We start from the raw sequence: 8,075 nt of genomic DNA on the forward strand, positions 1-8,075 counted from the left end.
GATGAAGATAAAAATACCTCATTTCTAATACTTGTGTTATTTCATAGGGAAAGAATTTGGGTTGTTGTCGGTGGAGCTCGGCCACCCTTACTTTCAGCACTTTTTGGGTTGTATAATAAGTAGCGCTTTTCATAAACTTTAAACATTTTTTATTAATATTATGATGATGTGTTTAATTTATTTGTGCATTAGAACTACATGTTTTTCCTAGCTTTCTTACTTTGTTTTACTTTGGTGTGGCTCAAACGGAGTCTTTACATTAGGTTCTTTAGGATGTTAAATTTTCTATAAAGTTAAAATTTATTTAAGCAATATAAAAAAATGAACATAGGATTAAAATCAATCAATTTTTTAAAATTAATGTATGACTCCTTTAAAGGGTCACTTTTTAAAATTATAATGAATAAGCCTTATTCACTTTACAGTGACTATTAGCTAGTCCTGATTGGCCCTACCTACACATGCATAGCATTGAGTTAGCAAATAGATTTTTCCTTTACACCATAAAGGGATAGTTCACTTCATATAAGCATGGTATCATCCATGGTCGGGTTTGATACCTATTTTCTTTTGTGTCTCCTACCACTCTTGCATTTGCATAAGAGTGAACAATATGGATTTGATATGCTATGTGGAGTTTAACTGTGCTTAAATTCCTTATGGGATTAAAGTTATAAGTCCCCTCAGGTGTCTTGACTTAGTTAGGTCATGGACGTCTGTACTATATTTATAGTGCACTCCTTGTAGATTTAGGATCAAAGGCTAACAGTATTAGTATATCATTATATGCCTTATCGGTGGGTAAGTCCTCCATTTTTTGGAAGCTATAAATCCTACATATTCGTGTCATTTTGATGGTGTCGTTTCCGTATTTCTCTCACGCATGTGGTATGAAGTGATTTCTCTTTCAATTTCCTTTAGTTTGACCGACTGTGTGCTTATGTGAACCGTGTATATTGAAATAATCAATTGAGCCTATCTTCCCTTGAATTAGAAGAGCCTATATTTTTCATTATGCGCTAAACCCTTTGAGAGAATAATATAGAGTCCTTAATGGAGAGTTTTCTTAAGTTGAGGCTTAAGATGTAATTAACCATAGGGGCTTGCACCCTTGGGAAATCGATCCCCACATCAAATAAACCTCGTTCGAGCTGATTTATCAAATGGGAGAAATCTCATGACTTTGATCAGGTCATATATATTATTACCTATCGAGGTATGTAAGTGAAAGTCGATATCCTCCATTGTTAATTATATATATGATTTAATTCGCTCTTCCATTGGTCTTCTTGCATTGAGAGTAAAGGCCTACTAACATTTTCCCCTACAGGATAGTGTGATTGTACCCTTTGCATTCAAACCCCATAAAGCAGAATCCTTTTAGAGACCTGCAATTATATTAGGCAATGGAGGTCAGAAGCACCATAGTTGGCAGGATATAAGGGTCAAAAAGATCGTTATCATAAGGCTGTGGTCCGGTGGAAGTTCGAGTATAAAGTGGTGTTTCGATGAAACTTTGAGCGTCAGGTGGTGTTCTAGTAGAAAACCAAAGTCAGGTGATGTTTAGGGAAACTTCGGGCATCAAGTTGTGGTAGGGTGTACTTTTGGGTGTAAGGTGGTGGTCTAGCGAAACTCCGTCATCATGTGGTGGTCCGACGGAACTCCAGGCATCATATGGTGTTCTAGAAAAAGGCAGGCATCATGTTGTGGTCTGGCAGAACACCAACATCAGGTGGTGGTCTGGTAGAACTTCAAATATCAGGTAGTGGTGTGGAGGAACTCCAGGCATCAGGTAGTGGTCCAGCGGAGCACCGGCATCAGGTGGTAGTCTTGCAGAACTCTGGATGTCAGGTGGTGGTCCGGTGGAAATCTGGACAGTGTTTGAGGAGGAGCAAGGAGGTAAGAATGATCTCTGATCTCTCTCTTGCTCTCTTGCTTGGGGCCACCTTTCAAGAGGAAGGAGGGGTCAATTTATTGATTTCCTAGAGTGGCATGGCTCGTTGATAGGAGGAAGATCCAGGGTAAATGGGGAGTGCTTTGGATGGACGACCAATGTTGAATTCCTTGATTGTGGATCAGTCGTTAGACATTTGAAGGTCTTAATGATGTCAGAATCTCGTGATCTTAGGCTTGTTGGATTCAACTTGTCAAGCCACTCGATTTGACTATAAGCATATCACTTTGTGAAACTGTTTGATAAACCAAATTGTTCTTCAAACCTTCCAACAAAGCTTCAGGTCCTTGATTTGGACCCATTTTAGCTCGAATTGAGTCAAATTTAGTGTCGTTAGGTTTGTATTTTAGAGATGTTTAGTTTGACTATAAGTTTGTTGAAATCAAAGTTTAGATGATCCCAAATTTAATTTTGGAAGTTTCTAACTTGATTTTTCCTTGAGATTCGTGCCGATTAAGATACTTTTTTGAAGATGTATTAGTTATTAATAATCTATTGTATTAAGAAAATAATGCTTATGGATAACAATAGTTAAATAAATATTTCATGAAAGGTAAATTAATAAGTACTTCTTATATTAGAATATAAAATAATAGATTTTTCTCAAGCCCTTATACCACCCATCAAAAATAAATATCTAAACTTAGACCCTTAACTCTTTATGCTAGCATATTAAAAAATACGCCCTTAAAATTATCAAATACTTAGCACATAAGAAATTCATAAATTCAAGCCCTTGTGAGTCTCAATATAATAGAACTTCCTCAAACATCAGAGCTCAACAATATCACACATTTCAAAAAGATAGCAGATATAATTGCATTACTATAAAATTCACATATGCGTGTTAATTTTGGGTCACATATCGGGTTCGGGTCGAACCCGAAATTGAGCCGGCACTATTTTGGTCAACCCAAACTCACCCCATTTTTATAAATCTGTCAGTTTTTCAGACTCAAACATGACCTGCTTCGGATCTGGGTCAACCCGAGACGACCTGAATGACCTGGTACCAACAAAAAATTACTAGTTTTCAAGTCTAAAAATAGGCCAATCTTCACTTGTCATGTCAATCTAGGGTCAATCTAGGGTTGCCGGGTCAAAAATGGGCTTTCGGGTCAATTTTAGGTCAAAGGGTTAACCGAAACTCGACCCAATTTTTAAAACGGATCGAATTGTTGAAACCGAACTAGACCCCCTTTGGGTTCAGGTTGAACCTAATACAAAAATTTCAAGTAGGGTTCGAGTTAGGTTTTCAGGTCGTGTCAAATGTTGACACCTCTAAATTCACATAATGTTTTATTAGTAGGAAAAAAATTAAACAACTGAGTAATTTTTTATTATTTTAGAATTTTACTAGATTAATAGAGTTTATTCAAAATATTATTTTAAAGCTTGAAATATGTCACAATATTATTTTCTAAGGTCAAATTTTTTAAAAAAAAATTTAAGAAGAGTTAACTTTTGTATTTATAGAGTGGGAATTCTTCAGAAAAATTCTAAGATGTAGAGAGTACTCATATCTATAATATATAGAAAAGTTACACTATGAAAGTTTAATGGATGTGAACTTATCTTTGTTTTACACTACATATTTATAATTTTAATAAAAACCCCATAAATTCCTATATGTTTAAAAATTGGCATAAGTAGAATATAATCTATCTCGAGCTAATTAACTTCCCAAATTGAGTTGACTATTAAAAATAGACTAAAGTATCCAATTTTCTCTCTATAGAATCTCACCCTCACACACTCACTCACTCACTCTCTCTAAAATAACAACTTAGTGGGGGAGGTTTCACTAAAGTCGGAATTAAATGAATTTTGTTACTTTTTATAAAAAAGGGCTTTGTATTGTGGTGCTCAGGGCAGCGATATTAATGTGCCGACCCAAATCATTTTAAAATGAGCTAAACCAAAGAGCTTAGCATTCTAGCACTAAAACTCTCCCAAGGGAATTTTTTTAGCTTTTAATTTCATGCACACTTATATTTAAGACCCACATCATAATATATTTCATGCATATACACATTCATAAAACACTAACAAATATATGTTGATAGCGTGCAAAAGTTTTAACATATTAAACTCCCCAGATTGGGTCAGATTAAGCACAACTACATTATCTTAGTGGGTAATACAATCCTCCCATCATGAGAAAAATATCATTCTTGATCTTTTAAATCTCACAGCAAGAAAATATATTAGAGTACAACTATCTCATCTTAGATTCCTTCTCAGAAATAAGTTCTCTTTTATTTCTCTTCTTTTATTGCATTTTGACCATTAGGATTTATTTATTTCTTATCATTTTAACATCATATCCCAAAATCCTCATATATTATTATTTATAACTCAATTTTTTATGTATCACAACTTCAACCATATATGCTCGATTTCCAAAATAAGACACCCATTTCATCATAGATGTCATTTATAATACATTATAAATATCAAACATGTGCTTTGACAACAATAATGTACAGGCAGACAATCCAATTATTTCAAATGGCCCAACTCATAATGGACTCGGCTTCCCTTTTTACCCAAATTTATTGATACCTTTTATTCGTTCGATCTTCATATATATGAAATCTTGAACCTAAAATTCCACAACTCAGTGTTTTGGATCATAGTATTATGTATAGCTATCCTAGATAGCTTTTAATCTATCTTTGATCAGATAGATTTTTAGTGGTATCATACTCTAAGGCTAGCCCAATCAAACTCTTTTGTCCCACTCTGTCCAAGATAGTGGGGTTCTACATCTTCTACCATAAAGATCTTCATAAAGAGTAATGCCTATACTTGATTAGAAACTATTATTATAGAAAACTTTCATTAGGAAATGTGATCCTCCCAACTACCACTAAAGCTTAGAAAGCAAAACCTTAGAAGGTATTCCAGAAGTTGGATAGTCCTTTCAGATTATCTATTGGTTTATAGATAGAAAGCTATACTGAATTGTAGTTTTGTACCCAAATCTTGTTGAATTCTTTTTCAAAGCTTAGAGGTAAATCGGTTATCTCTATCAGAGATTATCATTCTTAATACTCTATGTAGTCATAGAATGTCTAGTACATATTTTTTGTGTTAATCTATTTATATAATCATTTTGCTAGACCATAATGAAGAGCATAGACTTTGTTATATGATCCACTGCCATCTAGATGGCATCATGTCCTTACCTTGATCTCGAAAATCACATAGCGAAATCCATTGTCACTTCTTCTCATTTCCATTTGGAAGAGGACATGGTTGCATAAGACTTATCAATCACTGATTTTTTACTTTCACTAACTAGCATGCCTCATATTAACTAATAAAATTTATCACATCCTTTCTTCAATCCAGGCTACCTAAATATACATTTCAAACCCTTATACACTGGGTGATTAAACTTTGCACTAGAATATATTATCTTTAATCTCCATTGCCTTTCCTTATAAAAGATGATATCATAATCATATCATCATAGTTTAGGTCTCTTACTAGACTTGATTTGATCAATCAACTTAATATTTTGCATAAGAATTTTGAGCTTTCAGGTTCTTTTCTTGTAAAGACAATTGTATGATAATCCGAGCCTTTACACTTGAACCTTAACATGAAATCTTTCTGTACCTAATAAGATTGTCAAAATTAGAGCTAATGTCAAACAATCCTTCAAATTCTGAAAGCTTGCCTCATAGACATGTGTCTAAATAAAAGCTAATGACTTCCGAGTCTGTTTCATTAGAGGAGCATAAATTTGAGAAAATCCTTTCATGAACAACATATAATAGCTGACCATGCCTAAGAAGCCACATACCTCATATACAAAAGAAAGCTTTGGCAAATCAGCAACAACTTAAACCTTTTAAGGATCCATAAAAATACCTATAATACTAACCACCTCCCAAAAATGTAATACTCTTTGGGCAAAGTTTGTACTTAGAAAATTTTGCAGAAAGTTGTGTCGTCTTAAAGTCTCTGTCACAGTGTTATTTAAAATGTATAAAGATGATTATTGTTGTACATCAAGATTAAATCAATTATATTTCTTATAAAAAGTGAAGCCAGCATTTTATTTGAGGCTTTAAGAATTTATAGTTTACTCTACTTTTAAAGGATTAATTAATTGTAATTTTTAATTTTAATATTATATGTAATATTTAAAATATATATAATTATTATTATAAAATGTATTTTAATTATTAAGATAATTTTTTAATTTTTTTATTTACACATAAATAATATTTTTATATTAATAAGTATATTATTAAATTTAATAAAAATATTACAAATTGTTAATTGAATAATATTATTAATTGTGATAATTCATTTCATTGATTTATTCAATTTTATAGATCATATAAATTTTAAAATGAAAATAAATTTTTATTAAAAAAGCTAAATATTTATAAAATATTGTTATTATTAATATTTAAATTTTATCATAATATAATATATATAATATGTATTATTATTAAAGAAATGTATTTTTAATTTTTTATTTACACATAAATAATATTTTTATATTAATAAGTATATTATTCAATCTCAATAAAAAATATTACAATTGTTAATTTGAATAATATTATTAATGTCGATAATTCATTTCATTGATTTATTCAATTTTGTAGATCAAATATTAATTTTAAAAACGAAAATAAAATTTTTAATTAAAAAGCTAAATATTATATAAATATATGTTGTGATAATATTTAAATTTATCAAATAATGATAAATAATATTTGATGAATGATATCATTTGAAAAAAATAATAATCAGAATTCATTTACATTTAATAATAGGTCTGTACATTCTAATTATTATTACTAACTAATATAAAAATAATAATTAAATCAAAAAGAAAATTAGGTTCGAAGCCAAACGAAGTTTTCGCTTACCATAATTTATAAAAAAAAAAAAGGAAAAATAGAGAAAGAAAAATGAGGATTTATAAGACTTTGACTCGTTTACCTGAACAAACAATTTTGAACGAGGTTTAGATTATTTTGGATGGCTTTTTTTTTACTATTTTTAGAGTAAAGTTTTAAGTAAAAAAAAATTTATACTAAAATTGCTAAAATAATAATAATAAGCCCTCTCCGACCAGATCTTAGTTCATGGAAATCGCCTCTTATCCTATTCCGGCCTGGCTTACTTTTCTGTCTTTGTTTTTACTATTCATTTTCGTTTTAATCGGTCCTTCGTTGATTTTTTCAAATTCCAGACTTTTCTGTTTAGACCTTGCTCACATATAATATTAATATTTTCTTCAAACAAATTAAATATAAAAAGTAACCATATCTGCTTATATGGATTTGGTCAAATTTAAGCAGTTGTTAACACTACAAAACATTTATGTTTGATTAATTATTTTAAAGATTTTCAATAAGGATTCAAAAGAGTTTGGGTTCAACTTAACTAATTAATCGAGTTTAAAATTGCAGTCGAGTTCAAATCTTCAAATTAGAGCTCAAACATATGTATTTGAGTTCAAGTATGATCATTTGTTGTGAAAGAGAATACTTGCCGGTCCATTAACCACTGCGGAATATCATTGCAGCGCATTGCAATTACAACGATCATGCAGCGGTCCTAAAATCCTAAAACCGTTGTAAGAAAAAAAGTAGCGATTATAACCACCGGTATAGGTCAAAATTTTCGCTATGATGGCCCTATTTTTTCGTAGTGCTAGATGATGAAGATTTAAGTTGTTGTCATGTGATGATATGAAGATTAAGAAAATATTAAATAAATAATAAAAAATCACCATTTGAAATATTATTTTAATAAATTTTTAACAAAATTATTAAATTTTTATATATTTTATATTAATATTTTTTAAACAAATTTGTTGAATATTTAGGGAGCTGAGCCAGAGCTAGCTTTAAGCTTTACTCATTTGCTCATCAAGCTCAACTCACAAGCCTTTTATTGGCTTGACTCATTCACATTCCTAATATCCTACATAAATCTATCATTTTATATCTAATGAACTTATAATCCAAAATGTTAGATCAAAATATGTCTGTGGGTGATACTCAATCTTACTTATAGGCATGTTTTATGAGTATTAGCCGGAAAACCTATGAAAATGTGCAAAGAGAGAAAAATAGAGAGGGGGAGA

Source organism: Dendrobium catenatum, unplaced genomic scaffold, assembly GCF_001605985.2.
Source record: "Dendrobium catenatum unplaced genomic scaffold, ASM160598v2 fragScaff_scaffold_716, whole genome shotgun sequence".
Taxonomy (NCBI): domain Eukaryota; kingdom Viridiplantae; phylum Streptophyta; class Magnoliopsida; order Asparagales; family Orchidaceae; genus Dendrobium; species Dendrobium catenatum.